The sequence below is a fragment of the Canis lupus genome, chromosome 29, assembly GCF_003254725.2.
Source record: "Canis lupus dingo isolate Sandy chromosome 29, ASM325472v2, whole genome shotgun sequence".
Taxonomy (NCBI): domain Eukaryota; kingdom Metazoa; phylum Chordata; class Mammalia; order Carnivora; family Canidae; genus Canis; species Canis lupus.
In genome coordinates this window covers 27,792,939-27,819,932 of record NC_064271.1, presented here as the reverse complement: position 1 = coordinate 27,819,932, position 26,994 = coordinate 27,792,939, and the positions used below count along the sequence as shown (strand labels likewise).

The window sequence follows — 26,994 nt, the reverse complement described above, 5'->3', positions numbered from 1 at the left end:
CAATCAGAAGGAGACATCAGTCATCTTAGAGTCATGACTGGGGGCTGAGCGCAAGCAAAGCCTGTCACAGAAGTCAAATAAAGCAATTGGGCTAAGAACAGTGAGGTGGGAAAAGACACAAGCAGGTAGAAAATGGAGGAAGTGAAGTCTAATTTTCAGTGAAGAAGTCCAGAGCATTCCCTCCTCTCCTTCATCTGTCACCAGGCCCAACCTTGATGTCCTGCTGTTCCCCTTCTCTGAGGGGATCTCTCTCCAACACCACCCCCCCATGTCCCCCGGACTTCTGGGGAGCAGGTTTGTCCACAGGGACCCCAAGTCCCTTCTTACTCCTCATACCCACAGACTGAGCTTTCATATGCAGCTGCAGTTACCACTTTAAGGAGCCTGGTGTTCCTGAACCCACTGCCTTTTGAACCCTTATAGAACATTCTTCCCGATACCTTTTATTTAAACACATGTAATAAAACACTTTTGGGTGCTAGCCTCTTATGTCAATTTGATTTGACTCTTGTCACTCTTTCCCAACTACTCATGGGAAATTTGTTTTCTCTTCCTTCTTTGCTACCCTCAGCCACACCCCTGCTCTCTGGGGCTGGTTTGACCACAGCCGGCCACAGGCCAAGAAAACATGGGTGGGCGGGTGCCAGTCTCTGGCTGCTAGAAGCTGCTGAGGATAAGATGGGGGAGTTCCAGGGGTGGAGAGCCAAGGACGGTGCAGCCCACAAACTTTCTCAAAAAGCTGAAGGGAGGTTTTTTTTTTTTAGTTTTTTTTTAATTGTGTCAAGAATATTATGAAGTACTCATTCTGAATAAGAACAATATAGGTTGCTCTTGGAAAACTAATGCTAATAACCAATTAATAGTATCTAATTTCATTTGCTGTTTGTTTCCAAACAAAAAGGATATGCATATATATACTTTATAAGCACAAGATTATGGCGGGAAGGGCAAACAATTGTTTACAGTGATTACTTCTGAAGAAAGGAAGTGATTACTTCTGAAGAAAGGATCAGGAGGGCACCTTTTTATTTTACATGCTTTTGTACTCTGAATTTTTTTTTACTCCAACGCATGTATTGTCACTATAATAAGCAAGTTTAAATATTTTTTAAAAGAAATGTTCATTTTCTGTCCCTTAGTGATTTGCTGAAAACCATTAATAAGATACTAAGTGGAAGTTGAGGCTGAAATATAATACCATTTAAAAAAATGTTTTTAAGAATTTATTTATTTGGGATACCTGGGTGGCTCAGCTGGTTAAGTGCCTGCCTTCAGCTCAGGTCATGATCCTGGGATGGAGCCCTGCATCCGTCTCCCTGCTCAGCGGATCCCACTCCCACTGCCTGCTGCTCCTTCTGCTTGTGCTCTCTTTCTTTCTGTCTGTCAAATAAATTCTAAAAATCTTAAAAAAAAAAAAAAATTTATTTATTTTAAGGGGGGAGGGGCAGAAAGAGAGAAGGAGTCTCAAGCAGACTCCACACTGAGCACATAGCCTGTTGGGGAGCTCAATACTACAACCCCCAAGATCATGACCTGAGCTGAACTAAGAATTGGGTGCTTAACCAACTGTACCACCCAGGCACCCCTGATGCCACTTTGAACACTTTGCATAGCTGTTATCATTGCTTTAGGTAATTAATACTTAATCAAGATCAAATAAGGTAGTACTTTACAATCCTCAGTTTATGAATGAGGAAAATAGGCTCAGAGAGGTTACATAATATTCACAAGGTCACTCTTGGGAGCTGACCATTTCAGAAGGGTAAGCTAAATAAACATATGTCTTGTCTGCCAACGGAATCCCCAAATCCTAGCAAAGTGCCTGGTACATGGCAAGTGGCATAAATATGTTTATTGAATAAATTAATGTCTAATACAAAGTTTATGCCATTAGCTAATACATCAAATTCCCCTCCAAAGTTATACTCATGTAGGCAAAAGGCGCTTTATCAGCATAGTCACAGCTTCAGGCGCAGGTTCTGAATCAGAATTGTATAAAAAAAGACCCAAAACTTAAGATAGCCCATACCTCCTAGCACTGTACTCAGGTTTGTTCTTTAAAACTTTTGCTCTATACTCTCCACCTACTCAAGCAATAAAAGACATTTTTGTTTTTCCTATTTACTACCCTAGTATTTCTTTCATTCATTCCCTCATGAAATATTTATTGAGTACCTACCACCTGCAGGGAATTGTAGATAGAGCAATGAAAAACACCTTTAAGGAGCTGAAGGAGTTTCAGCACCACTAGATTGACTTTACAAGAAAAAACTTTTTAACATTTTATTTATTTATTTATGAGAGATACAGAGAAAGAGAGAGAGGCAGAGACACAGGCAGAGAGAGAAGCAGGCTCCTCACAGAGAGCCCTATGTGGAACTCGATCCTAGAACTCCAGGATCACCTGAGCCAAAGGCAGACGCTTAACTGCTGGTCCCACAAGAAATGTTAAAGGGACTTCTCTAAGCTAAGATGAAAGGATACTATTTAGTAAAAGGAAAACATATGAAAATATTAATCTCACTGTAGAAGATCCCTGGGTGGCTCAGTGGTTTAGCACCTGCCTTCGGCCCAGGGTGTGATCCTGGAGTCCTGGGATTGAGTCCCACATCGGGCTCCCTGCATGGAGCCTGCTTCTTCTCTGCCTGTGTCTCTGCCTCTCTCTCTGTGTCTCTCATGAATAAATAAATAAAATCTTAAAAAAAAATCTCCCTGTAAAGGTCAATATGTAGTTAAATTCAGAATGCTCTAATGTTGTAGTGATGGTAGATAAATAACTTATAAATTTAGTATGAAAATAGCAAAGCATTAAAAATAACTATAATTATATAGCTATAATAATTTGTTAACAGATACAAAAGATAAAAAGAGATTGTGACATCAAAAACATAAAGGGGAGAGTAGAAATGTAATGCTTTAGTATGTGTTCTAAGTTAAGTTGTTATCAGCTTAAAACAGACTATTTTAAGATGTTTTATGTAAGCTTCATGGTATCCACAAAGCAAAAATGTACAGTAGATACATAAAAGATAAAGAGAATGGAATCTAAGCATGCCACTATAGAAAGTTATGAATTTGCAAAGAGAGGAAGACAGAAACAAAGGAATTATAAAACAGTCAAAAACAATGAAAACATGGTAATAAGTCCATACCTACCAATTATAATTTTAAGCGTAAATGGGCTAAATTCTCCAATCAAAAGACATAGAATGGCTCAATGGGTTAAAAACAAAAACAAAAAACAAGATCCAACTATATGCTGCCTATAAAAGACTCACCAGCTTTAAGGACACATATAGACTGAAAATAAAGGGTTGGAAAAAGATATTCCATGCAAATGGAAGCCAAAAGAAAGCAGAAGTGACTGACTTATATCAGACAAAATAGATTTTAAGCCAGAGACTGTAATAAGAGACAAAAAAGATCATTATATAACAATAAAGGGATTAATCTGGCAAAGGGAACAGACTCAAAGGGAGAAATAGCAATATAATCGTGGGGGGACTTTACTACTCCATTTGAACGAAGGATATATCATCCACACAGAAAATTAACAAGAAAAAAATGGACTTATACTACATGTAGACTATTTGAACTTAATGGATATTTACAGAACATTCTATCCAATAGCAGCAGAATATATATTCTTCTAAAGCATACATGGAACATTCTCCATGATAGATCAAATGTTAGGCAAAAATACAAGTCTTAATACATTTACAAAGACCGAGATCAGATCAAGCATCTTTTCTGACCACAATAGTATGAAACTAGAAACACAATTATAAGAAGAAAACTGGGAAATTTACAAATATGTGGAAATTAAACAGCATACTACTGAACAGCCAATGGGTCAACAAAGAAATCAAAAGAGAAAACAAGGGGCACCTGACTGACTCAGTCGGAAAAGTATGTGACTCTTGATCTCAGGGTCATGAGTTTGAACCCCATGCTGGGGGTAGAGATTACTTAAATAAACAAGAAAGTCTTTAAAAAGAAATTTAAAAAGGGGCACCTGGGTGGTTCAGTGGTTGAGTGTCTGCCTTTGGCTCATGTTGTGATCCCGGGGTCCTGGGATGGAGTTCCACATCAGGCTCCTTGCAAGGAGCCTGCTTCTTCCTCTGCTTATTTCTGCCTCTCTGTGTCTCTCATGAGTAAATAAATAAAATCTTTAAAAAAATAATTTAAAAAATAACTTGAGAGAAAATAAACTGTAAATATATAAAACTTACCTAATAAAACAGATCCCTAAAAGAGGGATATTCATAGCAACAAATGCCTAGATTATTATAAAAAAAAAAAAAAAAAAAGTCTCAGGGCACCTGGCTGGCTCCATAGAGCATGTGACTCTTGATCTTAGGGTTATAATTTCAAGCCCCACATTTGGTATAGAGATTCCTTTAAAAAACAAAAATAATAGTAATAAAAGATCTCAAATCAGCAACCTAACTTTATACTTTTAAGGAACTAGAAAAAGAATAAACTAAGTGCAAAGTTAGTAGAAAGAAGGAAATGAAAATACTTTCGTTTCTCTTTGGATCATATAAATCTTTTATCTTTTACTAACAAAAAAAAAAGGAAATAAATGAAAGTTAAAAAGACAATAGAAAAGTTCAATAAAACTAAGAACTGTGGGTTTGTTTAAAAAGACAAACTTTGGCCAGATTTACTAAGAAAAAAAGGACTCAAAATCAGAAATGAAAAAGACATTACAACTGATAGCACACAAATGCAATGCATCATAAGAGACTACTATGAACAACTGACACCAACAAATTAGACAACCTAGAAGAAATGGATACATTTCTAGAAACACATAGCCTACCAAGGCAGTCAGGAAGAAATAGAAAATATGAACGGACCAATTACTAGTAAGGACATTGAGTCGGTAATCAAAAATCTCCCAATAAACAAAAGTCCAAATAGATGACTTCAATGATAAACTCCTCTAAACACAGAAAAATTAATACCAATTCTTCTCAACAAAAAATTAAAGAGGAGAGGCATGTGGCTGGCTCAGTTAAGTGGAACATAGGACTCTTAATCTTGGGGTTGTGAGTTTGAGGCACATACTGGGTATTAGAGATTACTTTAAAAAATAAAATATTTACAAAAACATTTACAGAGGTAGGAACACTTCCTAATTCACCTTAAGAAGCCAGCATTACTCTAAATATGAAAACCAGAAAAGAACGTTCCAAGAAAAGTAAATTGTGGGCCAATATCCCTGATGAATATGGATGCAAAAATCTTCAACAAAATATTAGCACACTGAATTCAACAATACATTAAAAGAATCATATACCATAATCAAATGGGATTTATTCCAGGCATGCAAGAATGGTTCAATATCCACAAACAATGTGATACATCACATTAACAAAATGAAGGATAAAAATTTCTAATCATCTCAATAGATGCAGAAAAGCATGTGATGAAATTCAATATCCATTAATGATTAAAAAAAAAAAAAAAAAACCCACAACCCTTCAACTGGCTAAGAGGGAAAATACCTTAACATAATAAAGGCCATGTATGACAAGCCCACAGGGAAACTCAGACTGAATGGTGAAAAGCTAAAAGCCTTTCCTCTAAAATCAGTAACAAGATGAGAATGCCTATTCTTGCCACTTATATTCAACATGATGCTGGAAATTCTAGCACAGCAATTAGGCAAGAAAAATATAAGATACTCAAATTTGAAAGGAAGAAGTAAACTATTCACGCTATATTATATAGAGAAAACTCTAAAAACTCCACCAAAGCTCTGTTAGGGATCTAATCAACTAATTCAGGTATAGAATGCAAAATCAAGACATAAAAATCAGTTATATTTCTATACACTAGTTATGAACTATTGGAAGAAGAAATTAGGATAATAATCCCATTTGCAACAGCATCAAAAGGAATAAAATTTAACCAAGGAAGTGAATGACCTGTACAGTGAAAGCCATAAGACATTGATGAAAGGAATTGAAAAAGATACAAATAAATGGAGATATTCCATGCTCATGGATTGGAAGAGACCTCTGTACTCCATGTTTATTGCAATATTTACAGAGGCCAAGATATAGAAATGACCTAAGTATCTGTCAAAAGGTGGCTGGATAAATAAAATCACACACACACACACACAAACACAGAGGATTATTTTTCAGCCATGAGAAAGAAGGAAATCCTGCCATTTGCAACAAATGGATGGTTCTTAAGAGCATTATGCTAAGTGACATAAATCAGACAGAGGACAAATAGTACATCTCATCCCTTACATGTATAATATTAAAAAAAAAAAAAGTCAAACTCATAGAACCAAAGTAGAAAAGTAGTTGCCAGCATCTGAAGGGTGGTAGAAATAGGATGGAATTGGTAAAAAGATACAAATTTTCAGCTAGAAGATGAATAAGATCTGAGACTCTGTAGTTGGTATGATTGTATTGTGTAATCGAAATTTGCTAATAAAATAGAATTTAAATATTCTCATAAAAGAAAAAAATGAGGTGGGTGCCTGGCTGGGTTAGTCAAAAGAACATGTGACTCCTGATCTCCGAGTTGTGAGTTTGAGCCCCATGTTGAGTGTGAAGATAAATAAATAAAAACTTAGAAAAAAAGTGAGATGATAGATGTGTTAGTTAAGTAGATGAAAGAATCCTTTCAAAACGTCTACATATGTATCAAATCACCATAATGTACACTTTAAATATCTTACAATTTTATGTCAATTACGTCTCAATAAAGTTGAAAATTTATAAATAAAAGTATCGAAATAAAAGAGACAATAACATAAGTTGACAAGAATATGAAGATGAGGAGCTATATTGTTCTGCCTTCTTGTCGGTGAGAATGTAAAATGGTGCAGCCACTTTGAAAAATCATGGCAGTTTCTTAAAATGGTGCACATTATTTTACCATATGACCCAGCATTTCTATCCCTAGGCATCCAACCAAGAGAAATGAAAGCATTGATCACACAAAGACTCACACAGGAATGTTCTCAGCAGCATTATTCATCATAACCAAAAAGTGGAAACAATCCAAATGTCTAATCAGCCTGTGAAGAGGTGAGCAAAATATGGTATGGTCACACAATGAAATACTGTTCAGCAGTGCAAAAATGCAAGACCTGTACTTGCTGCAACATAGATGAACTTCAAAAACACTGCAAAGTGAGAGAAATCAGTTACAAAAGATCCTATATTATGGAATCCCACTTAGATGAAATGTCCAGAATGGCCAAATCTATAGAAAGTAGATCAGTGGTTGCCCGGGGCTTGCGGTAGAAATGGAAAATGAGATCTTACCAGGGTGATGGTCAAGTTCTAAAATCAGATCATGGTGATAGTTGTACAACCAGGTATGTTAATAATAAAAGATAATTTTTTAATAAAAGATAATCGTGTATTTAAAACTGATGAGTATTACGGTATGTTACGTAACTCAATAAAATTATTTTTAAAATATTTTATTTATTTGTGAGAGGAGGAGAGAGGGGGTGAGGGAGTGTGAGCAGGGAGAGGAGCAGAGAGAGAGGGAGAAGCAGGCTCTCTGCTGAGCAGGAAGATGCGGGCTCGATTCCAGGACCTTGGGATCATGACCTGAGCCGAAGGCAGGCACTTAACCCACTGAGTTGCCCAGGCACCGCCCCCCCCCCCCCCCGCTTCAATAAAATTATTAAGAAAAAAAGATTTGGAGACTTTTGGTCAAGATATCACGGTGAGTTCCCTCTATAGAAACCAACTCCACCATATAAGAGCAAATTAAGACAAAAAGTTCAAAGCAAAGAGTTACTAGAAAAAACCTTTTTAAACTCCTTATAGAATCCTATAGTAATTTTTTAAAGATTTACTAAGTAGATCGCTGTAAGAATTTCGAGATTTGGTTTTTAGGTTTCCATTCAGTCATCATGAGCCAGATAAATGAAGAAAATTTCCAGTCGAATTTCCAACTATATTTTCTTGATAGAGAGGAAGGGAGGGATGGGATCCCAGTGAAGGAACAGTGTTTACCTTCTGAAATGTGTTCCTTCTTTCTGCATGGGATGCCTTTGCCCTTTTGACAGATCTCTGATCTGCTCTTCTATCCCTCTCCCTAACTTAGTTCAACAGGCCTCACCCTTGGTTGGATTTTCTCTGTCCTGTGTCCCCCATCTTTCTACACATAGACCAGCTTGCTCCTCCCCGGTTAATTTGCCTTTGTTCTCTGGTTCCTTTTTTCTGTGCCTCCTTGCCTCTTCTAGTCCTTCTTTCTAGTCCTCCTTGCAAAGTGAAGAAATAGAGATAAATATCCTACTCCATTCCTTGGAGTCCTGTGTAGTTCTTCTGGCCGGTGGAAGGTGCTGGAATGTGACCAGCACATTCCAGTCAACCTGAACCCAGTTAGGGAAGAATGAGCCCTTGCACAATTAGGGGGAGTGTTTTATGGCCTGTTATTGTTACTCTTACATTGTCAGACTTTTCAAAGAAACAGAGGATTAATTATTGACAAAGTTGAGATGAAACTTTCACTAAAATACTTCACACTTAGGGGGAAAAGGAGACCTAGAAACCAAGCATTTCGAGGAATTAAAAAAAAAAAGTATCTCCCTTTTTAATTTTTCTCAAACACTCTAAAATTGAAAGACGAGCTGTGTGTGAGAGAGAACTATTAAAACTTTTCAAAGTGTACTGTAACTTTGTATCCTTTTTTCTAGCTATAAATATATAAATGAATAATAAATTTATTCTAACATCTGATCATTTTTTTGCAGCCTATAGAGGAACTTTCATGAATAATCATAAATTTCCTTCACTTCCAGTGTGCTGTGTGAAAAGAACATTCCATAAGAGAGAGATTATAATCATTTGGTGATAATTACACAAAACTCTGAGTCATTAGACTCTATTAATTGTCTGAAATATAACTAGAAGAAAAATAAACATCGGGAGGAAATCTAGCATGACTACAATTAAGTTTAATTATGATCCCTCCAGTCTATAGGGAAAAAAAATCTCAAAGTCAGTGTTTCAAAATTGATTTAATTAACTTTTAAGTAACTTTTTAGTAATGTTTAAATAGCTTTTTAGTTATTTAACCAGCTAGTAATCTTTGTTCTTTATTTAGCTGGATATGACTCCAAAACTTTTACACCGTGTTTTCTGATACCATTTTTTTTTTAAATCCGTGGTGTTCATGCAGTTAACATTTGATAGGAATCCACTCAAGTAGAACACTTCCACAGGAGCCAGCTGCTCTGACCATCATGCCCAGGCAAATGGCTGCTAAATCCACCCAAAGGCCAGGGCCTCGGATCCTTTCTCAGCAACTTCTGAGTCATCACCTGCCTTCCGTCACCTTGAGCTGCACACACCCACACCCCAGATTCTCAGTTCTTCCTGCCCTAGGTAAACATACCCATCCCCCGATTTGGGGTCCTTTCCAAATCTGAAACAATCTACGTGATCCCACCCTTCCTGTTCTCCAGGCCACCAACAATATCAACTCAAGTCCTGTGTGCCTCCCTTCTGAAATTGCTCACATCCTTCCCCCTGCCCATCCTTCCTTTGCATTTCGTCTCTGCACCACCTGATATGTGTCCCCCCCGGTGGCTTCCCACCGAGGATTCCCACTGGTTATCTGAGACTAGAACACTCTCTCACAAGCTCACACACCATCTCACTCTTGGCCTTCAAATGGCCCATGAGGCTCTTTTGCCTGGTGGACAAGTTAACCTCCTGTGCCTGGCATCCAAGAAGTTCTGGGCTCCAGATACACCACTGTTCCAGGGTTCACTCTCATGGATCTACTACAGCATGTTCCACTTCAGTCAGAGTGGACCACACACCATGTCCCAAAAAAGTCTGTGTATCCCCACACCTTGTTTTTGCCTTCCCTACTGGGCATAGGCCTTTGTCAAGCATCTCTATCTGCTGGCTTTGACCTGCTTTGAATGCCCCTCCCCAGGAAGCATTCCAGAAGAGTTTGCCTTCGGCAGGGAATGATTTCCAGCCTCGCCTTCATTCTTTAAGCAATGAGCTTAAACTTCTCTTAGCATGGCCTTTTATTTTTAGAGCCATACCTTTCCCCCCTGAACAGACTGAGAACCCCACAAGGGCAGGCAAAATGTTTTCTTCCTCTTTTGACATAATAGATGACAAAATACAGTGGAAAGAATATAGGTTTAGAGCCAGTGGAGTATGAGTTTGAATCTTAATTCCACTACTTACTAGTTGAATTTTCTTGAGGAATTTATTTACCTACTCTGAGCTTGTTTTCTCATCTGTAAAATGGGGATGCTAAGTAATACTAGTATTAGCCTTAAGTGAGAATAAATTGGTACCATCTACATTCAAGATACATCCTTCAAAAAGCGTTTGCTTTACCACTTCCCTTTGTATGTCAGTGTCTACATTATGCTTTATACATAGTAAGTGCTCAAGTATAATAAACACAAAAGGATTTTGATATGTGTCTGACTTGGGTTGGTAGCCTTAACAGCTCCACTCTCCCCACAAATGAGGCTCTTGGCGCACCATCTGAATGGCCAAACCTGTATTCCTGTAGGTCTGCCCTAGTGGTTTTCAAAGTCCCCCAGAGTTTCTCATTTATGTAGTCCAGGGTGAGGCTGATTAAAAGCTCCCTAAGTAAAAAAAAAAAAAAAAAAAAAAAAAACTCCCTAAGTAATTTTACTAGGTAACTAGAGTGGAGCATGACTGGCAATCACTCAACTTGATGATTTGAGGGGGAAAAAATCTGCCTGATTTTGGTTTCAGTTTCATTTTAGTTCCTTTTTATCCATTGCCCTCACTATAATGAAACCCTCCTCAGGGTGCCTGGGTGGCATGGTTGGATAAGTGTCTGCCTTTGGCTCAGGTCAGGATCTTGGGGTCCTGGGATCAAGTCCCACATCAGGCCCCCAGCCCAGCAGTGAGCCTGCTTCTCTCTCTCACTCTTCCTCTGTGCTCACTCTCTCTTAAATAAGTAAAATTTTAAAAGAAAGAAAGAAGGAAGGAAGGAAGGAAGGAAGGAAGGAAGGAAGGAAGGAAGGAAGGAAGAAGGGAAGGAAGGAAGGAGGACGGAAAGGAAGGAAGGAGGAAGGAAGGAAGGAAGGAAGGAAGGAAGGAAGGAAGGAAGGAAGGAAGAGAAAAGAAGAAAGAAAGAAAGAAAGAAAGAAAGAAAGAAAGAAAGAAAGAAAGAAAGAAAGAAAGAAAGAAAGAAGAAAGAAGAGGACGGAAGGAAGGAAGGAAGAAGGACGGAGGAAGGAAGGAGGAAGGAAGGACGGAAGGAGGAAGGAAGGAAAGAAAAGAAGGAAAGGAAGGAAGGGAAGGAAGGAAGGAAGGAAGGAAGGAGAAAGAAGGAAAAAGAAAGAAAAGAAAGAAAAAAGGAAAGAAAGAAAGAAAGAAAGAAAGAAAGAAAGAAAGAAAGAAAGAAAGAAAGAAAGAAAGAAAGAAAAAGAAAGAAAGAGAAAGAGACACTCTTTAAGGTACTTCCCAGGCCCCACCTGAGCCTAGGCTGGGAACTATATGCTCTGGGAAATAAGATAATAAGAAACATATGTCAAAAACACAGGGATCCCTGGGTGGCACAGCGGTTTGGCGCTCCCGGTGCGTGGAGCCTGCTTCTCCCTCTGCCTGTCTCTCTCTCTCTTTCTGTGTGACTATCATAAATAAATTTTAAAAATTTAAAAAAATATTTAAAAAAACACAGAGGCTAATCAATGAAGAAGCAATGTGTTCATATTTATCAACGTATTTTTTAAGATTTATTTTTGAGAGACAGAATGCAGGAGGAGGGGCAGAGGGAGAGAGAGAGGGACAAGCAGACTCCTTGCCGAGCGTGGAGCCAGAGGTGGGGCTCCGTTCACAATCCTCCGTTCACGACCTGAGCCGAAATCAAGAGTTGGTTGTTTAACCAACGGTGCCACCCAGGCACCCCTGTTAATGTATTTTAATACAGACCTCACAGCTATTATCTTGCAGCCACTGAAGTAATACCTGCCATTAAGTTGACTGCGATGGATGATATATATTGATCTGTGTGTCCCTTTCTCTATACTCACTCAGTTTTCCTGTTTTGTTTTGTTTTTTTAAGATTTTATTTATTTATTCATGAGAGACACAGAGAGAGAGGCAGAGACACAGGCAGAGGGAGAAACAGGCTCCATGCAGGGAGCCCGACGTGGGACTCCATCCCGGGTCTCCAGGATCACGCCCGGGCTGAAGGCAGGTGCTAAACCGCTAAGCTACCAGGGCTCCCTCAGTTTTCCTGTTGTATTGGTCAGGATTTGGATGGAAAGAAGGTGAGAAGAGGGACGAAAAAATGTATCAAGCTACTTTTGAACCTCAGAGTACAGGAGAATCACCTAGAGCCTTTGCTGAGGACCCAGTAGTGAACACTGGAAATATCTGAGTTCAGGAGAGTAGTTAGACCAATAGTCAAAGTGATAGTTGAAATTATGGGGTAGGTGTGGATCTCCAAGAGAGTAACGAAAAAGCGGCTGATAGAAGATAGAGAATAGAAAGGTTCTATAACCAAAGTACTAGAAGAAGGAAAAAAAAAAAAAAAAAAAAAGAGTAGTGTCCTTGAAGCCATGGAAAGGAATTCCCAGATAAGTGGTCAGTGATGCTGAAAATGTAGATTCCTGGGTCCCACTCCCAGAGATTCAGATTCAGTCAATTTGAGGCAGAGCCCTGAAATTTACACTTCCCACAATGTACGTGAATTTGATGTAGATCCATTTTGAGCAGCACTGGTATGCCTTGTTTTGTAAATAAGTGAAACCTCCCCCAAAACAAAATGCTTAATGTAAGTTCATTTGATATCCAGTTTCTCTTATATATTTCTAATATTGACTTTTTTAAAAAAAGATTTTATGTATTCATGAGAGACACAGAGAAAGAGGCAGAGACACAGGCAGAGGGAGAAGCAGGCTCCCTGTAGGGAGCCCGACGCGGGACTCGATCCCAGGACCCCAGGATCACGACCTGAGCCAAAGGCAGACACTAAACCACTGAGCCACTCAGGCATCCCTAATATTGACTTTAGCATGTGGGAGATGACAAATTATCTTTCATTGCCCAAAAACTTGGCTCACATTAGAAGAAACATTAACCAAATTAATTCAAATTAACATCAGGATAACTTGAACTTCCCTTCCTCTCATTATACCTACAAAATCCAGAACTGCTCCATCAGCCCAAAAGGAGTCTATTCCAGTAGGGATGGGAAAAGGTAATTTTCTTTGATGGTATACAGGATTTAGAAGTATAGCAAACAAAGCACAGATGTGACACATGTTGTAGTACTGACTTCCTTTGCACTATTATGAATAAAGTCTTATGAGTGGCTCAGTCAGTTAAACATCTGACTCTCGATTTTGGCTCAGGTCATGGGATCAAGCCCCACCTTGGGCTCCTCGCTCATGGGGGAATCTGCTGGAGATTCTCTCCCGCTGCCCCTCAACCCTGTGCATATGCGTGCAGACTCCCTCTCAAGTAAACAAGTCTTTTTGTTTTTAAATGTCTGAGATGGTAAATACCATAGCAAAAGGGTGGTCAGGAACATAGTTTCATTCATTTATTCATTCATTCTTATCTCTATTCAACAAATATTTATTCAGTACCTATTATATGTCAGGTACTGTTAGGAGATTTGAGTATGAATAAAATAAAGTTCCTGCTGGTATAATAGCACTACAATGGCAATCACATAACAATATATAAATGTGTCAGATAAGTTTATCCAATGTTATATGTCAAATACATTTCAATTTTAAAAATAAGTGAGTAAAGTTCCTGCTCTCAGGGGGTTTGCACTCCAAATAAATCAGCACTTCCTACAAATTCTTATTGAATGCATTCAGTGTTTAGGACACCGAGCCAGACATTGGATTAGGAGGATTAGGTGAGATGCTCCCTTTGGAAGTGATGACAGCCAAGTACTTGGAAGACACTCATGTATTAGGCACTCTGCTAGGGTTTTCAGGTACAGAGATTAACATGAGCTTGTCCTGACACCCTGGAATTGGAAGCACAAGAGATAAACAACTAATTCTAATGTGGAGATATACATTGAGGGAGCATGGGCTGGTGAGAGATGAAGCTGGAAAAATACACTGGGACCAAACTGTGAAGACATTGAATGCCATGGTTGGGGGCTCAGACTTCACTTTATTGGTTGTGCAGCCTTAGAAGGTCTTGGAGTAAAAAAGTGGCATGATCAGACTTGTGCTCTGGAAGTTAGCTGGAGACAGGCCAGTTAAGAAGCTATTATAATAGTCTAGGCAACTGATAATGAAAGCCAAAGCTAGGATTGTGACAGTGAAGATGAAATGAGAAGTCAAATTCAAGCTGTCCAGAATCAGAAATGGCAAGATACATAAGAGGAAGGATGTAGGGGGGAGAGGGAGGAGGAATTGAAACTCATAAGACCTAGCTTGAGTGATTGTGTACATGGGGAGCCTATTAAACAAGCTAGAAAATAGGGGAGGAGAGCTCAGTTTGAGGCATGGGAATGAGGGTTGAAATAATAACCTGTTCCAGTTGGCTAGCTGTGAAAGGTCTAGTTGGAGGATTTATGAGCAGTTGAAAATACAGGTCAGGAGTTCAGGAGCAAAGTTGAAGCTGGACATGGAGATAGCAAGAGATAGGTGAGATTATGGGAAGAAAATAGATGTCCAAGGGCTAAGGTAAAAAAAAAAAAAAAAAAAAACCAATGAGGGGCTCCTGGATAGCTCAGTCGGTTAAGCATCTGCCTTCAGCTCCAGGCATGATGCCAGGGTCCTGGGGTGGAGCCCCACGTTGGGCTCCCTCGCCTGGTGGGGAGCCTGCTTCTCCCTCTGCCTCTGCCCCTCCCCCACTTGTGCTCTCTCCATCTCTTACTCTCTCTATCTCGAATAAATATAATCTTAAAAGCAAAACAAACAATGAGAGAGAGTGGAGAGGGGGTCCGTGGGTGGCTCAGCAGTTTAGCGCTTGCCTTCGCCCCAGAGCATGATCCTGGAGTTCCCAGATGGAGTTCCACATGGGGCTCCCCACAGGGTGCCTACTTCTCTGCCTCTCTCTCATAAATAAATAAATAAATAAATAAATAAATAAATAAATAATCTTTTAAAAAAAAGCCTATGAGAATATAGAAGCCCTCACCCAGCCTGGACATCCTAGAGGGAGCAACATCTTAGCTGAACATGGAGGAGAACAAGTTAAATAGAAAAAAGGGAAGATGGAGAGTTCTCATCTCTGGAGATGAGAGAAGGCCAGTGTTTTCTGTGAACTGGGGAACTGTAATGCAGCCAGAGGAATGGGAATAGGGTGAGTCTGGGATGTGAACAGAGGACAGACAACACAGGGATCTGACTCATAATAGTTATAGACTCATAAATAGCAAACACACAATGCCATGTGCACTTAATATATTTTGAGAATTTGAGTTGCATTAGCGAATCTTTACAATAATCCTGGGAGGTAAGTACTACTAGAATTGACATTTATCTAATGGCCATGGTGGTTCATTGACAGGTTTTGAGCAAGGAATTGGTGAGAGCAGGGTGTCCCTCCAGGAAATATGGAAGTCTTCATCATCGCTCTCCCCAGCCAGCCTCTCCCTTGACCTTCTTTACCTCACCTCTGGTACCACTGTCCCCCCAGTCAATAGGCTAGAAACTGGGGAACCCACCTGCACTACCCACTTCTAAACACTTACTATGCTTTGCCAATTTTGCCCCCAGTTCTTTCTGCTCATTTTCACCTCCTGGATTCAGAGCCTCCTGTCTCTCACGGAGACTCTACTACAACGTCCCCACTGGCTCCTGGCCTCCTCAAGGTCTATTCCCTTTCTTTAAATCTGTCTCTCTAAAATGCAAACGTGACCACACAAGGCCCCTACTTTAAACATACCACGCCTTCCCTGGCCCAGGAGTGCAGCTGCAGTCAGGACACTCCCATTGTTAGAGTGGCTCACTTCCAAGACAATGACACACCATGCAGGTGACATGTTGACACCTGGAGTGTAACCAGCACTCACCACCTACCAGGCTCTGCTCTCAGCCCTTTCCCCGAGTTAACTCAATCCTCACGATAATTGTCCATGTCAAAGTTGGGGAAACGGAGTCAAGGGAAAGTTAAAGAACTTGTCCAAGGACACAGAGTCAATAGGAACTGGGCTAGGCCCCTGACTCCAGGGTGTATGCCCTGAACCTCCACCTTAATGTGGGGAGAAGAGAGAAAAGCAGGCCTAATGAGGTGTGGGAGGAGAAAAAATTAAATAATGCCTAATAAAACTTTGAGCTGATTCTGCTCTGACAGCTGCTGCATCTTCCTCCCCCACCTGAAGGACACGTGTTCAAAGTATGGTTCCTCCACATGGCCTTTGAGGAGCCCTCTGAGTCCTCTCTGTCCTCAGCTGGCTCTGCGGCCTTCCAGTTCCGCGCCCTGTGTCTAGCGCCCAGCGGTCGGCCTGAGTACACTCGGTGGGGTGGCTCCCCCTTCCTGCCTTCCTCTACTTCTCCTCCAGGCTGGCAGCCCACTGCCTAGCCCAGTGGCCAGAACAAGATCGTACCACCAAAATCACGTGGCAGATAGACCACGGGCTTGGCCTGCTCTTGCAACCCACCTTCGATATTTTCCCCCTCTACTCAGTTTTACAATCTTATACCAGTATCACCACTCAGGTTTCTTGAGGGTTTTCTTTTTTTTTTTTTTTTTCATTGAAATTGACAAAGACAAGGTCTAAACGAGTTGGATTCATTTAGCAAGTCTATTTTCTATCTTTTTAAAAAATATTTACTTATTCATGAGAGATACAGAAATAGGCAGAGACATAGGCAGAGGGAGAAGCAGGCTCTCTGCTGAGCAGGGAGCCTGATTCAGGACTCGATCCCAGGGCCCTGAGATCATGACCTGAGCCAAAGGCAGTCGCTCAACCACTGAGCCGCCCACGTGTCCCCAGCAAGGCTTTTTTCAAGTCCTTCTATATGGTAGGTACTGTGCTAGGTGCTGGAACAAATAAATGCCATAGACTGGTAGACCATAGACATAAAAGTTGGCTCCCTTTCATGGCCAGGCTAACACGGGACCCCAGGGAAACACAGCTGGTGCTGCCCAGCCATTTCCACAGCACGCAGGGCACACTTGGTTCACTGCACAACACACAAGATTATAATTATCTGTCTACCTGTCTGTCCTCACTCTAGACCAGATCTCCTGAGAGCTGGGACGTGCTCTTTCCTCCTTATATCCCAAAGCCTAAAGTGATTATCTGTGGGATGGAAATGAATTGGAGGACTTTCCAGCAATAGGGCACTCAAGTGCTATTAGATGCGCAAGTGCTCCCGTGAGCTAACTGTGGGCCCAGGACTCCCGCCCTCATGCTTTCCTCACATGAGCTCATGTAATCGTCACGAGCGGATAAGGCAGGAACCAGTTCTAGCTCCACTTCCCAAAGGAGGAACAAGGAGATGAGAGGGTAAGTGACTTGGCCTAAGACAGTCTTCCATGCGGAACACCGTGTCTTCCTCAGGTTCCGCTGTTGGCCTCATTTTCGCCTTCATTTAGCTATAACCTGCCCCTCTCTAATCCTACCAAACTCTCCAAATGTAACCCTCTGGCACGTCGTGTGCTTGTTTGGAGAAATGTTTCCAAGCATGTTTGTCATTAGAATCTTCTACTCCCAGCAGAAGTGAGAACAGGAGAGTAAATTTCTATTTTATGCTCACACACCAGGTTTAAAAGGAGACCTGTATGTGTACATACTATGGACATGTGTGGGGAGGGGTCAGGAAAAGACATATTTTTCAAGCAAAATCAAATTTCTCTCATGTAGCCAGTTCATTTTGGAAGCATTTAAATTCCGGTCACAAAAAAAAAAAAAAAAGAAAAAAGAAAAGAAAAAAAAGCTTTTGTTTCTTGAGCTATTTTGTTCTTCCTCGTTAAAGGAAGAAACTCTTCCCCACACCACCCCCCACACCCCAACTGGATTTAGATAAGCCTAGAGCCAAAACCACTCAGTAGATTGCAGAACAATTGGCCTTCAGGTGGGGCCTAATGAAAGACTTGAATTCTTAGGGGTCACCTGAGTGTCTTTTGCAGCACCTCCCTCTGTTCTCCCTGGGGGGGGTTGTTTCTCTTGCTCTCTCTCTCCCTCTCCACTCTCTCCCCCACCCTCATTTATCTATGTAAAGTTACTTCAGAGACTACTTGCTGACTCCCCCCACAGATATCCAGCCCGCGGGGCCCACCCCTCCCAGCCTCCCCCTCAGCACCCAGGATGTGTGCCCATTGGGCCTGTCACTGGGCCAGACACTGAAGACCCAGGTGGGGCAGGGCCTGACGGGCAACTCTGCTGCCTTTTTCTGGGAAATCCCAGGTGTCCTCACCGGCCTCCCTCTACCCAGTCCTCCAGCAGTAAGCGGCAAAGCAAGCCAACTTTCTCCAGCCTTGGACTTTGCTCCCGGGTGTCCCGCCCCCAGTTCCTCTCTGCCCCTTAAATGCTTTCCACTCTGGGCCTGCGAGTACCAAAGCATACCTTACATTCCATTTCCATACCCTACTTTAAAGATACTCTAAAACATAAAGTTGCAACAAACGTTTCAATTACTAAAAACCTAATATTTTCCTTTTTAAAAAAAAAGATTTTTATTTATTTATTTATGAGAGAGACACACACAGAGAGAGGCAGAGATACAGGCAGAGAGAGCAGGCTCCATGCAGAGAGCCCAACGCAGGACTTGATCCTGGGGACTCCAGGATCATGCCCTGGGTCGAAGGCAGGCGCTCAACTGCTGAGCCCCTGGGCATCCCCAAAACGAATATTTTCCAAAGACAAGCACCAGTAACTTTGTTAGTATTAACTTGAAATGTCATAGCATATATAGGTTTTGTTTAAATTTGTTCATTCACCTATATTTTTATTGAGCATCTATTATATGTCTGTCTGCTATGGTGTTACGCACTATAAGGGGCTTTTTGTTTCAAGGAGTGGGAGGCTCCCCAGGGAGACAGACGAGTGCCAACACGAAAGTCCCCAGTGTGAGATCTGGGGTGGGTTGGCATAAGGGTGAAGGCAGCCTAGGAAGGGCTTCCGAGGTGCACTCTCCCGGCAAACGCTGAATTGCACTGGGGCTTCAGCTTCCAGTGTTTCTTCCTGGGACATTTCTTATTCCATGGATTCACTTGCTGTTTGCTCACTCATCACTCACTCCCTCAAGTCTCCCCTTCAACAGATGTTCTTGGAGCCCCGCCTGTGTGCAGGCCCTGTTCTAGGAGCTGGGGAAATGGTGGTAACAGGATGGGGCTGACATTCTCATGGCACAGGAGTCAGGAGGTAGAAATGGAAACAAGCGAGGACAAAATGAGCTCAGATAGTGCTAAGTGCTAAGAAGATGTAAGAGGGCAGTAGCTGGAGAGCACCTGGAAGTAATGGGGGGGGGGGGGGGAGTCTTTCTCAGAAAGTAGGGACAGGATGCGGGTCTGAGACCAAAGGACACGCAAGTCCCCTGTACAGAAGCAGGCTGAAAAGCGAGGCTGCGCAGAGGCCTGAAGATGGCAATGAACCCCGCACAATGGAGAAGGAAGACCAGGGCTCTGGGGCCCAGGGGGGACAGGCATGGGAGGGGTGAGGCCCCAGATGGGATGGGTCAGGTCGCAGGGGCCTGGTAGGGACAAGTTAATACTAATGGTGACAACTTTGGGGGTGTGTGTGCAAAGCTGGACATTTTCGGTTCATTTTTTGGTAAACAGATTATCAAGCTTACTCTGTAGAGGCTCCTAACTACTTTGTAATGTGTCCGTCCCATAAAGCCTGACAACCACCCTGGGAGGTGGGTATTCTGATCCATTTTGGGCAGGAGAAACTGAGGCCTCAGCTGCTGAAGTAGCTTGTCCAAGGTGACTCGGCTGACACGTCAAGCCTCAGGACTTGCAACGCAGCAATGGGGTCGTCACACTGGACTAGTATCCCAGGCTTCACAGTGGCCTGAGATCCATTATTAAATGGGGTCTCTCTAAAAACAGAAGGGGAAAAAAAATCCCTGCCCCCTTTTGCCTCCAACAAAAGTTTTTCAAATTCTCAGAAAGCACTCCTTTGTCCAAGAGTCAGGGAGACTCTTAAAATCATTCACACATTCTTTCAATAGGTTTATCCCGAGAGGCAAACAAGTGTTGAGGCCGCCTTGCCCGAGGCCTGGGCACGTGCTCCCCGCGTAGTGTTTGGTTTTGTTTTAAATGCCGGTCAGTCAAATGCTCCGAAGACTAGAAGCCTTTCTTTGTCCTACTTGGGGACTTTTTTAGAAATGTAACTTTTGGCCTGGTATCTGTGTCCTTTGAAATTCTGATTCACCCTCACAGCGCCTCATCAGTATTCATGGTTCTCCTGAAGAAATGCACTTGTCCCCGTCCGAGCTGATCCGCCGAACAGATCTGCGGAGCGCTTAGCCCCCGGGCCTGGGGCCTCGGCGCTGCTCCCCGGGCGGCGGGTTTGAAACGCAGGCTGGGGGGGGGGGGGGGGGGGGGCGAGGAGGGTCAGCCCCGGTGGCTCGGCAGTTGAGCGCCGCCTTCAGCCCAGGGCGTGACCCTGGAGACCCCGGATCGAGTCCCGCGTCGGGCTCCCTGCACGGAGCCTGCTTCTCCGCCTGTGTCTCTGCCTCTCTGTCTGTCTCTCTGTCTCTCATGAATAAATAAAATCTTTTTCTAAAAAAATGCAGGCGGGGGTGGGGGGTGCACCTGGGTGGCTCAGAGGTTGAGCGTCTGCCTTCTGCTCAGGGTGTGATCCTGGGCCCTGGGTTCGAGCCCCGCACCCGGCTCCTTGCGCGGGGCCTGCTTCTCCCTCCGCCCACGTCTCTGCGTCTCTCTGTGTGTATCCCACGGATAACATCTTTAAAAAAATAAAATACGTCAAATGCAGGCGGGCCCTGGCCCAGAAGGTCCGCCCTCCCCACGGGATGGGTTTGGGGGCGGCGGGTGGGGGACGCCCGGGCCCCCGGCCCTCCGACCTGGGCGCCGCGGGGCGAGGCGCAAGGGAAGGTCCCGGGGGTTCAGGGAGCCTCGCTGCGGGGCTCTGCGGCCGGGAGCCGCCGACACGAACCGGTTTCCCCGTGGGTGGTCCACACGATCAGCACGCACCGGCCCTGACGCTGCGCCCGCGTCCACGCGGCCGGGGAGCGCCCCGGATTCCGCGCGGCCGGGCGGGCGGCTCTGCAGCGCCTCCCCCGCAGCGGGACCCGGGGCTGGCCGCTGGCTCCGCGGCTGCGGGGCTCCGAGGGCCCCCTTGTGGGTGCAGAGGCCGCTCACCCAGCCGGGACGCCCCCCCCCCCCCCCCCCAGGCCTAGCTCCTGCCCCGGGGATGCCGGCCTGCAACCCCTCCAGATCTCAGGGCACCTCCGCTCCCCAGGGGCGTCGCCAAGGGAGCCCGCTCAAAGCCCCATATGAAATACAGACTCGAATTGAAAAGAAAGGCTGGGGATCCCTGGGTGGCGCAGCGGTTTGGCGCCTGCCTTTGGCCCAGGGCGCGATCCTGGAGACCCGGGATCGAATCCCACGTCGGGCTCCCTGCATGGAGCCTGCTTCTCCCTCTGCCTGTGTCTCTGCCTCTCTCTCTCTCTCTCTCTCTCTCTCTCTCTCTCGATCTGTGTCTATCATTAAAAAAAAAAAAAAAAAAAAGAAAGGCTGCCCCTCTTATAAGCTGCAGGGGCTACTCATTCCTTAAATGATCAATTGGGTCAATCAGGTCTTAAAGCAAGAAATGACTGTCGCCAGTCTCCCGCGTGAGCTGGTCTATGCTCTTTCCCGTATTTGACTCGAATCCCGGGTTCCACTGGTGGCACAGTAAACGTTTTTTATAGGCTACAAAATTTAAGCAGCATAAATCAACCGTCACGGTAGAGGCATGTTCCTCTGTTATGCTGTGCTGTGCATTGGAAGTTTTTGGAAATTAAATGATTTTATCTTCCTCTCCTTCCCTCCCCCGCCAACCCCCCAAACCCAGTAGCTTGTGAGCAGCCTCCCAGAGGGCCTCCCGGGAGACTCCCTCTCACCAGTGTCCAAGCAGCCGGCAGCTGGCTCCCTGACCCCAGTCCTTCTGTCCCCACTGGAGACAAACCCTCCTCAGTATACCTTCCTTCCAGCCCTGTGCCCGCCCAGAAGCCTCCGGCACCTCCTTCCATGCCAACCAAATAAGCCCCAAACTCTGAAGCCTGCGGCTGAGGATCCCTTTCCTGGCCTTTTCTCCTGTGCTGGGTGACTTAACCTCTCTGAGCCTGCGTTATTCACTTAAAAACTGTGGCTCCTGGGATCCCTGAGTGGCGCAGCGGTTTAGCGCCTGCCTTTGGCCCAGGGCGCGATCCTGGAGACCCGAGATCGAATCCCACGTCGGGCTCCCGGTGCATGGAGCCTGCTTCTCCCTCTGCCTGTGTCTCTGCCTCTCTCTCTCTCTCTCTCTCTGTGACTATCATAAATAAATAAAAAAAATTATTTAAAAAAAAAAAAAAACTGTGGCTCCTGATGCCAACCTATCAAATGTGTGTTTTAAGGATTGCAGGGGACCTAAGGAAAGACCACCCCACAGGCAGTCGGGCACATGGTGAGTTCTCAGAAAATGCAATAAAATGCAGTTTCTCTTTCCACCTCTTGAACAGACACTCCGCTCCCCACCACCCCCACCCTGGCCAGCCACCCATTAGATTATTTATTCCTAAATTGACTGAGCACTTTCCTGACTTTGCCCACTTGCTGGGGTCTGCAGTGGCGCTCAGCCTTCTATCCCCACACTGTCTGGGCATCCTTTCTTTGCTTGCCACCTTCCCTTTATTTGTGCGATTGTCCCATCAATGTCCATCTCCTCTGTTACACTGAGAATTCTGTAAGGGCAGTGGGCACAGTTGTCCTTGTGGACCGTGTAGCCTCACTGGTGTCCCCAGCAGGGCCTGATGCACACAGTACATTTCGGAGGCTACAAGCCCAGTCTGACATATCATTACTTCCTAATGTTTTCCATTTTTCCCCCACCCAACTCAGCTACTGGTCTGTTTTAACACAACTCACAGGGTCTCATTCAACAGTTACTTATGAAATATTACTACCCTCCTACAGTGGCATCACATGTTTTCAGTGTGAACCTCTGTGGCTTATAAGGATCCAAGAAGAAGAGAAAGAATGAAAGGAAAATAACAAGATAATGAGCAGCGATGTTCTTAGGCAATGAAGCAAGCAAATCACCACCCCGGCTGATTGGAGTGATAATGAGTAACTTTAAGGATCCCAGAGCCAGGAAGGTGAGGAGGCGTTGTGTCTCCAAGAAATTACAGAATTAACTGCCCCCCCCCCCCAAAAGCCAATGCTGAGTTAGTTGATCATAAATGCAAGCACAGACTATTTTTAGACACTGATTTAAGTATTTTCAGGGGTCATTGTGACTTGGCATAATTTCTTCAAAACCTAACTACTACCAACCCCATAAAATTAAATTCCACTAAATTATAAGCACTTGGAGGCAAAATCAGGGTCTTTTAAATCTTGGTATGGTCATAAGTCATAAAGATGGAACAATTTAGAAATCAATGTATCTTCTGTGATAATCAGCCAACACTCTCTTGTAGAGAATGCTCTTTGGCTATGTATCAAAGCATACTGAATTAATATACATTTGTCAAAAATTGGTACTATTTAGTCTCATCAATGAATTTGAAATTTCAAACACGGACTTGTAAAGACTCCATTGTGCTGTAAGTATGCTATATTTTGCCAAGTGCTGATAACATTTTTGGCATAGTTTCAGTTCTTAGTGGAATTATATATTTATTACCTAAATTACATAAGCTATCCATGCTTACTGTAAAAAAAAAATAAAGGTATAGACTTACACAAAAAGAAGAAAAAATCAAATAAGATTCAATTACCCAACGATAGAGGTTATTAATATTTTGGTTTATAATTATCCATACTTTAAAAAAGTCTGTGTGCGTGTGTGTGTGTGTGTGTGTGTGTGTGTTCTCTCTTAATGAATACTTTAAAATTACATTGATGGTTATAAAAATGAATCAGAGAATGTTAGCAATGAGCGACTGTAGCCTAAGCCCTTCATTTGACAGTTGCAGAAACTGCAAGATTCTTTCCTGAGGGTATAACATGGCTGGACTATAATTATAGCAGCTTTGAAAATATGAGGCCTTTGAGTCCCAGAATATAATTCATGTTTTTGCTTGTTTAAATCACAGTGGCACAGGACTCCACAGACACTTACTATGTTCTGGAACAACAACAAAAAAATATACAACGGGACAGAAAGGAGGAAATTAGATCAATGAAGGTTCATGACAGTCAGATGCTCTTATCAGATTGATAATGAAGTCACTTACTTGTACTAGAAAAGTGCTTTCAACCAAGAATCAGAAAACTACATTGTAATGCCTACCCTATTAGTGACAAGACTTGTGACTTTGGTAATCTCTCTGTGCCTATTTCCTCATCTGTAAAATGGGAAGTATCCCATTTTCCATTCCTATTTTCTATAAACCAAGTGAAACACAGAATGTGAAAGTATTTTTAAATGTAAAGTGTCATGCAAAGTAAGGTGTTGTTGAAAGGGAGCAGAGGAGCACTAAATGCATAGACTCGTGGTCTAACAAATCATAAATCTGTCTTCCCAGAGGCTACAAGGCTCTTCCCTGCTTGGTATCTCTCTCAATTTGAATTGATGCTGTGTGTGTGTGTGTGTGTGTGTGAGAGAGAGAGAGAGAGAGAGAGAGAGAGAGAGAGAGAGAGAGAATGGGGGGGGGAGAGGGAGATTTTATGTCACTATATTCATATTTCCTTCACATAGTTATCACATTGCATTGTCATTCTTGGCTTCTATTTCTGTTTTTCCCACTAGATAGTAAACTCTAGAACGATGAGGAGGTTTGGGTGCACTTTAGCCCGGCTCCCCATCTCCATCAGCCTCCCTGAGACCATTTTCCTCCATTCCTTCACTCAGACTTTGCTAACCAGGTTACCTCCCTTGAGCCCTTCCCACACCTATACTTCACCCCCTCAAGAAGTTTTAGGAGCACCATTAACCCTCTTGGTTTTTATATTTCCAGCATCTACAATAGTGCCTAGCAGCGAACACTGTAGACAGTCAGTGAAAGTTGGTTAAGGGATGAATGAGGGAGAACTCACTTATTGGATCAGTCTTTAAGAATGCTCTCTTCCTGTCAATCTAGTCCTCTTTCTATTTAAATCTTTGAAATCTGATCATGGACAGTTTTGGTTTGATTGTTCAGGAAGGGCCATGACTTGCAATAACTTGTGATTTTCTGAAGAAAGAATGAAAATGAGGTGCAGGACTGGGCCGGGGTCAGGCCCTTACCTCCTGGGCTAGCCAGCCCAACCCCTCACCTCCTCAGCATGACTTTGTTTTCACAGATTCTGCCTCTGATGTGTTCAGGGAAGCTCAGAATCTATCTCTTCTGACTCCTAAGTCCAAGTTCTTTCTTCTTATAGCTCTCAAAAGGATCAGTATTTTCAAAGCGTTTTGTTATTTCATTTGACTGCCACAACCCAGTGAAAGTGGGTACTATTATCATCCCCTCTACCGATAAGGAAAGAGGCTATAATTTGCTGAAGGTCACCCGGCTAATAATTGACAGAGAGGACCCTAGAAATCAAGTTCATTGCCTCCAAATAAATGTTCATTTCTCTGTACCATAATATAATAATGTTGGACCAAGAAACCACCAATACATTTTTTAACTATATGAAGAAACAACAAAAGTTAGTGGAAGGATGGGGCAAAGGAGGCACTGGGATCAGTTATGTGTATAAAATTCATTCTGTATAGAAACACTTTAGAGACTTAATGAATATTATTTCCTGATGGTATTTATAAGCCTTTGGAGGGCATGCAATTATATCTTATAGTCTCAGAGTTTAACACAATGCTCTCCATAGTAGAGCTCAGAAAAAGTCTGTTTGAATATGCCTGGAGACCACTGGATGAGTTTATTGGGTAACTCTTTCCTGCCATGGCAGGTAGTTGAGAGTAGGCCTTGTTAGGAGAGGTCTGTATGATCTGGTGAGTGGTGCAGGGAGGCTAAAGGATGGGATGCAGTTCTCTGAAGCACAGAGTGACACATCCTGGAGACCTCATCCCTGGGAGATACCCTGGGGCAGTGGAATCCAAACCGAGGCGGTCCCCAAGTCCAGGAAGGCAGCATGGGCAAAGAAAAAGCCCTCCGGCCTCTCAGCTAGGGCCTGGCTCTCCTTCCAGCTGACTTCTTTGGATTTTAGTTTCCTCATCTGAAAAATGTTAAGATCCCTTACAGCTCCACTTAATAGAAAAATATTAACTAAAAATAGTACAGATGGTATGCAATCTACAGCTAAAGTCATTTGACAGGTGATTTCGTAAGTTAGCATTTTGGTACAGTTTACAGGCTCTAGAGACAGACAGGGTGTGTATCCCAGCTCAGCTACTTACTGTGTGTATGATGTTAGACAAATTACATAGCCCCTCGGGGCTTCAGATTCCTCTTCTGTAAAGGATAATAATTCCTACTTCATAAGGTTATTAGGACAATTAAACAACTTTCAATGTGCTTAGACCAGTGATGACATATATGATAGAGTGTTAGCTATTGTCGCTGGCATCAGACCTGTTGTAGTTTCATTATCTATTAAGGATTAGAAAAATACAAGAGTAAGAACCTGCGGTAAGTCAACTTTTTAATTAGTTCGAAGCCACAGAAGCTGATGGACATGTCTGAAGTGTTGATCGAGGGCACGGGAAAGATGGGAAGTGATAGGAGAAAAGACCAAATGCCTGACCATTGCTACAGACAGTAACCAGAGTCAGGAAATATTTATCAGAAACGCAAGAATAAATATGAACAAGTAGCTCTTTAAATAGTGTAATTTCAAAATACTGGCAAGGATAGGAAAAAGAAAATGACTTTTATTTGGAACAGAATACACTCTCCAAAAATAGACCCTCACTTATATGGTCAATTAATTTTCAACAAAGGTGCCAAGTTAGATAATTCAATAGAGAAAAGAG

At 42.9% G+C, this 26,994-nt stretch overlaps 1 long non-coding RNA gene across 1 annotated transcript in view; it reads left to right on the top strand.

The window, feature by feature from the left end:
• The first annotated feature begins 11,394 nt into the window (after window positions 1–11,394).
• Window positions 11,395–26,994, top strand: part of LOC112650676 (uncharacterized) — a 36,959-nt gene continuing 21,359 nt past the window's right edge. The window contains exons 1-4 of the long non-coding RNA XR_004810563.2: window positions 11,395–12,271; window positions 17,162–17,433; window positions 22,493–22,542; window positions 23,052–23,233. This is a non-coding gene — a long non-coding RNA (uncharacterized LOC112650676). The remainder of the gene's footprint in view (window positions 12,272–17,161; window positions 17,434–22,492; window positions 22,543–23,051; window positions 23,234–26,994) is intronic.